Source organism: Cebus imitator, unplaced genomic scaffold (assembly GCF_001604975.1).
Source record: "Cebus imitator isolate Cc_AM_T3 unplaced genomic scaffold, Cebus_imitator-1.0 Scaffold316, whole genome shotgun sequence".
Taxonomy (NCBI): Eukaryota; Metazoa; Chordata; class Mammalia; order Primates; family Cebidae; genus Cebus; species Cebus imitator.
Window position 1 is genome coordinate 341,555 of NW_016107631.1, and position 6,708 is coordinate 348,262.

At 48.5% G+C, this 6,708-nt stretch overlaps 1 protein-coding gene and 1 long non-coding RNA gene across 3 annotated transcripts in view; both read right to left on the reverse strand.

Annotated features, from left to right (window-relative positions):
- TAF6L (TATA-box binding protein associated factor 6 like) overlaps window positions 1–1,628 on the reverse strand; it is a 23,484-nt gene extending 21,856 nt beyond the window's left edge. Inside the window, exon 1 of one of the 2 annotated variants that reach the window (XM_017503812.2) lies at window positions 1,323–1,628. The gene's annotated coding sequence lies outside the window, so the exon portion shown is untranslated. The remainder of the gene's footprint in view (window positions 1–1,322) is intronic. The other variant, XM_017503811.2, reaches the window with a different exon arrangement.
- A 4,377-nt stretch (window positions 1,629–6,005) lies between these two features.
- LOC108286204 lies at window positions 6,006–6,519 on the reverse strand. The gene is made up of 2 exons (XR_001817856.2): window positions 6,431–6,519; window positions 6,006–6,220 (listed from the first exon to the last, which is right to left on the reverse strand). It is a non-coding gene; the product is annotated as an uncharacterized LOC108286204 (long non-coding RNA).
- Between the last annotated feature and the right edge of the window lie 189 nt (window positions 6,520–6,708).

The following is a 6,708-nucleotide window of genomic DNA, read 5'->3' on the forward strand; positions in this document are numbered from 1 at the left end:
TTTTGGAGATGGAGTCTTGCTTTGTCACCCAGGATGGAGTGCAGTAGTGTGATCTGGGCTCACTGCAACCTCCACCACCCTGGTTCAAGCAATTCTCCTGCCTCAGCCTTCAGAGTAGCTGGGACAACAGGAATAGGCCACCACTCCCCGCTAATTTTTTTTATTTTGGTACAGACAGGGTTTCACGGTGTTGCCCAGGTTGGTCTCGAACTCCTGAGCTCAGCCAATCTGCCTGCCTTGGTCTCCCAAAGTTCAAGGATTACAGGCTATGAGCCATTGCGCCCTGCCACAAAGAGCTATTCTTTTTTTCAGAAGGAGTCTCACTCTGTCACCCAGGCTGGAGTGCAGTGGTGCGATCTCGGCTCACTGCAAACTCCGCCTGCCAGGTTCAAGCAATTCTCCTGCCTCAGTCTCCCGAGTAGCTGGGACTACAGGCGTGCATCAACATGCCCAGCTAATTTTTCGTATTTGTTTAGTAGAGATGGAGTCTCACCATGCTGGCCAGGCTGTCTAACTCCTGACCTTGTGATCCGCCCGCCTCGGCCTTCCAAAGTGTTGGGATTACAGGCGTGAGCCACCGCCCCGGCCGAAGACCTATTCTTGTAAGCACTGTACTATGCCTGAGACACTGAGCTAAGTGCTTTATATGCATTACTTCATTATATCCTCAATAATAAATACTATTATGTATTTCGTCTATTTCACAGGAAGGGAAATCAAACCTCAAAGGTGTTAAATATTGCATGACTGCTCCAAGATCCTGTAGTGAGCACTAAGTAGGGAAGGGGCGCAGGGACTCAATCTCTTGTTCCTAGGGGCCAGCTGTACGGAGAACAAGGCCTGGATCCCAGCCCAAAGACATGCAGTTGGAGACCTACCCTCGTTGACCCTAGGCCCACCAACAGATCATTGTTAAGCTGCAATTTTCCTATCTGTAAAATGGGAACATTTAGTCCACCCACGCGGAAGGCGCCGAGGGAGTTTTCCTATTTTGTACCCGTATTAAGCCCCCATGAAGTGTGGCTGGTGCCCAAGGTCTCCCGCTCCTCAGCCTCCTCTCCTCCGCATCCTCAGCCACTAGTCATGCTGGCTAGGAGGCGTGGGAACTGACCTCCGCGGGAAGGGCCTCCGCAACGCTCAACCTCCCGCCCGGCCTCGCCCCCCAACCAGATCCCGGGGGGTAGAGGAGGTCAGGAGTCACTGAACTTGGGTCACGTGGTCAGCAAAGGGGGCGGGCCTCCGCGGAGCGGACTCCAAGTCCAGTGAGTGAGCGGTTCGCCGCGGGAATGGGGAGTACTTGGGCCCGGGCAAGGCCTACTCACCTGAGGGCCCCGGCGTGGCAAAGGCGGCTACCGAGACGACGGCGGCAGCGGCGGCGCCCACTCACCCAGCTCACACTAATTCCCTCTCTCGGCGCCCCAGCCCCGCCCTCGACGAGTATAACCTATCTCCGCGGGTGCCTTGGAAAGTTTCCGCCCTCCAGGAGGCTTCTCGGCACCTGATTGGTCAGTGTGAACAGGCTGTAAAGACAGGCGGTCACGTGATGCTGAAGAGTCGCGCTTCTTAAAGCAACCTCTCTTGCTAGGTTTGGGAGTAGGTGTGTATAACGTTCTGACACGCGTTTAATAAGTATATCCTGTTTTTTAACTTTATTTTTTTATTCGCCACAATAATAACGAGGAAATAAACAGTCTCAAGGACAGCGTCCCCATTTTTTTGGTCTTGTTTGCTCCCGAGTTTCTGAGCACTTGCATTTTCGCAGCTGCAGTAAAGCTTTAGATTTTGGTGTCCGGCTGTGTTTTCCTGCCCAGCCTACCTCCCCAATATCACCTGCCACTTCCCCATCCTGGAGGGACAGAAGGAGCTCTCGGTAGGTGATCTCTGCAGGCAGAGGGGACTTCTGACCGCGCCAAACATCCCGTGCAAGCTCCGGACTCCAGGGTTCTGCTCTTTCTGCACCTACTTCGCATTCTTCCCACGCCTGTGAACCAAATATAAGCCCTGGCCTACCTCCCCTTGCATGACCGTTGCACGCCCACACTGACAGCTCTCTTTCTCCAACTCCCACTGCGATAGCAGCGACTTGGGCCGTTCTCAATTGGTAAGCAGCGGGCTTAGCGAGTAAAGGATGATATTGGAATCAGACAGAACTGGGTTAAAATTCTGATACTGCCTTCTGGCCAACATGGTGAAAAAAAAGGAAAAGGAAAGTATAAAAATAAATAAATAAATAATTCTGACACTGCCTTTGGGCAAATTACCTAATATGGGATAATGCCCACTTCACAGGGTTGTAGTAGATTAATGTTTGTGAGAGTCCCTGGCCGAGTTGGAGGTTAAACTAACTTTCTCTCTTATGTCACCAGGCATGCAGTGAATTCTGTTAGGTTCACCCAAGATGGGGTAGTTCACACAGGGTGAACTAAGGGAGCATGAATATACACATTCTCTTCCCCACTCTCAGGGCTAGATGGTGCTGTCGCTGGAAAAGAAAATCCTCTGGGACCCGAGCTGGCAAAGCCAGATGGATGCCACCGTGGTTGCCATGACAACCCCACCTGAAGAGACTGTGACCCTGCTGAGTCTCTTCCAGTCATATTCAGAACCACATTACAAGTGGTTTCAAGTGTCTGTCCACCTGTGCATTAAGGGAAAGAGAGGGAGTTCTCCTTTAAGGTCTGACTGAGTCTGAAGTCAGCTCAGCCAGACCTGGGCTGCCAGAACTTCTTGCTTAGGTTTACTAATCTGGACAGCCATCAGCAACCTTGGAGACACTAGAAGACGGTAGGGAGGCTGGGACTGCCAGGGACCTATTAGAGATAGTGAACCTGTATTCAACCCGTCTGGCGCTCATTTGCTCCCAATCTGAGTTGAGGCAGGGACCAGGGAAGGCAGTAACCCCCATGGCCACAGACGAGAGAAAGGTAGCTCGCTCCACACACCCAGTGCCTGGTAAGAACTATGATGGCTTTGGAGTCAGACTGTTTTTAATTTTTATTTTTATTTACTGTTTTTTCCTTTTTTTAATTTATTTAAAGATAGGTTTTCACTATGATGGCCAGGCTGGTCCTGAACTCCTGACCTCAAGTGATCCACCCACCTTGGCTTCCCAAAGTGCTAGGATTACAGGAGTGAGCCACCAAGCCCGGCCTTCATTTACTTTTTGAGATGGAGTCTTGCTCTGTCGCCGAGATTGGAGTGCAGTGGCGTAATCTCAGCTCACTGCAACCTCTGCCTCCTGTTTTTTTGTTTTTTCGGGGTTTTTTTGAGGCAGAGTTTTACCCTTGTTGCCCAGGCTGGAGCACAATGGCGTGATCTTGGCTCACCTCTGCCTCCTGGGTTCAAGCAGTTCTCCTACCTCAGCCTCCTGAGTAGCTAGGATTACAGGCATGTGCCACCATGCCCAGCTAATTTTGTATTTTTAGTACAGACAGGGATTTCTCCATGTTGGTCAAGCTGGTCTCAAACTCCCAACCTCAGGTGATCTACCTGCCTCTACCTCCCAAAGTGCTGGAATTACAGGCGTGAACCACCATGCCCCGTTTCAACCGATTCTCCTGCCTTAGCCTCCCGGGTAGCTGGGATCATAAGTGCCCAACACCACGCCCGGCTGTTTTGTAAGTTTTATATTTTTAGTAGAGACAAAGTTTCACTATTTGCCCAGGCTGATCTTCAATTTCTGACCTTGTGATCTACCAGCAGCCTACCAAAGTGCTGGGATTACAGGCATGAACCACATTGCCCGGTCTTTTTTTTTTTCTTTTTGAGACAGTCTCTGTCGCCCAGACTGGAATGCAGTGGAGCAATCTTGGCTCACTGCAACCTCCACCTCCCCGGTTCAAGCAATTCTTGTGCCTCAGCCTCTTGAGTAGCTGGGATTACAGGCACGCACCACCACACCTGGCTAATTTTTGTATATTTAGTAGAGACTGGTTTTTGCCATGTTGGCCAGGCTGGTCTCAAACTCCTGACCTCAAGTGATCTGCCCACCTCGGCCTCTCAAAGTGCTGGGATTACAGGTATGAGCCACTGCCCCAGGCCCAGACTCTTTTTAAAGAATCACAGCTCACTAGCTGTGTGACCTTAGGCATATTAGTTGACCTGTCTGACCTGTCTCATCAACTACAAAGCAGGATAACAAAATCTACTCTATGGAACTGTTGTGGAGATTCAGAAATGTGTGTAAAGGATTCAGCATGTTGCAAGCACATGGTACTCTATTAGCCTGTGACCTCTTTAAGAGGCTATTAACTTTCCGACTCACTTAGTACTAACCTTAAAAGCTCAGAAGAGTTCTGGAAACCATCTCCAGGCCGTTCCCACTTGCTCCCTTCCCCCACACAGTGCCAATGTTTTCTTTTTTTAATTAGTGCCAGCCTTTTCGATGCCACACCCTACATCCTCACCAGCACCCACATGCTCAGGATCCATGAGCTGCTTCTCTGTCCATCAGTCTCTTCCTTCCAGGCTTGGTGTTATTCCCCTACACCATTTATAAATGGGTGGTTCTATTCGAGAACTTGGAAAGAACTCCTGGACTCCAGAGATCCTCCCACCTCAACCTCCTAAGTAGCTGAAACTACAGATACACACCACCGTATCGGCTTTGGGATGCATTACTATATGCATTATATAATAATTATTATAATTAACAGTTGAGGGCCCATCATGGATGATGCTCTATGCCAGCCACCTGAACATATGATCTCTGATACAGCAACCTCCAAGGAGGGTTTTCTGCCCATTTTATAATGGGAAACAGGTCATCCAGCTAAGAATTTTTTTTTTTTTTTTTTTTTTTTTGAGACGGAGTTTCACTCATGCTACCCAGGCTGGAGTGCAATGGCGCGATCTCGGCTCACCGCAACCTCCGCCTCCTGGGTTCAGGCAATTCTCCTGCCTCAGCCTCCTGAGTAGCTGGGATTACAGGCATGCGCCACCATGCCCAGCTAATGTTTTGTATTTTTAGTAGAGACGGGGTTTCACCATGTTGACCAGGATGGTCTCGATCTCTTGACCTCGTGATCCACCCGCCTCGGCCTCCCAGTAATACAGGCTTGAGCCACCGCGCCCGGCGTTTTTTTTTTTTTTTTTTTAAGATGGAGTCCCACTCTGTCACCCAGGCTGGAGTACAGTGGAGGGACCTCAGCTCACTACAACCTCCCCATGCCGGGTTTAAGCGATTCCCCTGCCTCAACCTCCTGAGTCCAGCTAAGACTTAAACCAGCTCTGTTACTAATGCAAATACCATGCTTTCTTGTTTTCTGCCACAAAGCTCTGTATCCCAAGGAAGTCAAAGAAAGCTAAAGAAAAAAAACATAATTGAATTGAGAGTTCATAGATGGGTAGATAGGAAACTGGGAAAGGGCATTCCAAGGTAGACAAATAGTGTTGCAGAGGTATAGTGTCAGGGAAAAGTGGCATGTTTGTTTAATCCTTTAGGCATTTCATATATTTTTGTGTTACCTTAACTAGATTCTGAGTCCTTTTACATTTTCAGTTCAGTTTAGAATAGTGATACACTGCTGTTTAGATACCCATCTTAGGAAGGGCTGTGTTGAGATCCCACAATCTGTGTCATTACTAGCCTCTTGTTCATCTCTCCCTGTCTGCTGTCTCCTCTCCCTTCTTTCCCATTATACTCTTGGTTATATTTAAGGGCAGGAGAAGGGGAAACACTCTGGAATTAGATCAGGACTCAGAATGCCACTAATGATGGTGTCATTTGCTGGAAGCCAAAGACCCAACATCAGAGCCTTGACTTTAATGAGGTCAACATTAAACCTTGACAAACGGGTTAGTCAGATCCCCTGGGTGGCTGAGGCTAGCAGAGGCATCAGTCTAAGGAAAAGAGGGGCTAGTAAGCAGTCAACTACACAGCCTTTTTAAAGAGTTATTGTTCCTGCTTAAGAGAAAAAAAAAAAAAAAAAAAAAAAAAAAAAAAAAAAAAAAAAAAAAAAGAAAAATTAAAAAAAAAAAAAAAAAAAAAAAAAAAAAGATAACACTTCCATGAGAACCAAGGGCTTTTTTACATAGAACACATACTGAAAAATCAGAAAGCAGTAGCTAAGCCAAAAGAAGAACCTTCCGGGGATGAGCTGCCTTCCTTGCCTTCACAACAGCGGCCAGACTGGACCTCTGGACAACACAGTAAGTGTGACAATCACACTTCCTAGATCAGGACCAAGGGTAGGAGGCCACCAGGCTCAGCTTACAAGCCCTGTGAAACCAGAAAAAGCAATCGGTTAGACCCAGAGTTTGGGGGCAACCACAGCTTTTCATCCCAAGGCACATGTTCTGGATCTTCCAAGCAGACAGTATAAAAGTTTCTTCTGTCTCTCTGATTTGGGCATTAAATCCTTTATTACTCCCCACACGTACACACCCCTTCTCCAGGCAATAGCTGTGGCACGCATAATCAGGCACTCACCTAAGTAATCATCCATCAGGGAGCCAATAGCAAACTGCAGGAAGGAAGGTAAAAAGAAAGTGAAGCCAAGGTGAGCACAGAACCAACTTCTACCCCGCAATCCCAGGCCTTCTGCCTATCCATCCCTTTTTCCTGGGAGAAGAGCTTAGAACCCCCTGAAACCAGCCGGGCGCAGTGGCTCATGCCTGTAATCCTAGCACTTTGGGAGGCTGAGGTAGGTGGATCACCTGAGGTCAGGAGTTCAAGACCAGCCTGGCCATCATGGTGAAACCCCATCT